The following is a 323-nucleotide window of genomic DNA, read 5'->3' as shown; positions in this document are numbered from 1 at the left end:
ATGTGGATAAGAACAGTCGGTCGTGAAACAGGGCTTGAGGCAGCCTGAGAGCCTTGCCTCGGGAGATCAGGTCCGAGTCTTGGGTGTCCACAGTCCCCTTGCTAGGATCAGAAGCAGAGCTAGAGCATTTTCTTTCTTTCTCTTGCTTTTTTAAATTTCGTTGAGGCAGGGTCTCTGTTGCCCAGGCTAGAGTACAGTGGCACAATCATAGCTCACTGCAGCCTTGACCTCCCGGGCTCAGGTGATCCTCCTACCTCAGCCTCCAGAGTAGCTGGGACTACAGGTACACACCACCAGGCCGGGCTACTTTTTGGATTTTTCTT

Source organism: Mandrillus leucophaeus, unplaced genomic scaffold (assembly GCF_000951045.1).
Source record: "Mandrillus leucophaeus isolate KB7577 unplaced genomic scaffold, Mleu.le_1.0 Scaffold266, whole genome shotgun sequence".
Lineage (NCBI taxonomy): Eukaryota > Metazoa > Chordata > Mammalia > Primates > Cercopithecidae > Mandrillus > Mandrillus leucophaeus.
The sequence above is the reverse complement of the archived record's forward strand: the minus strand, read 5'-3'. Positions refer to the sequence as shown.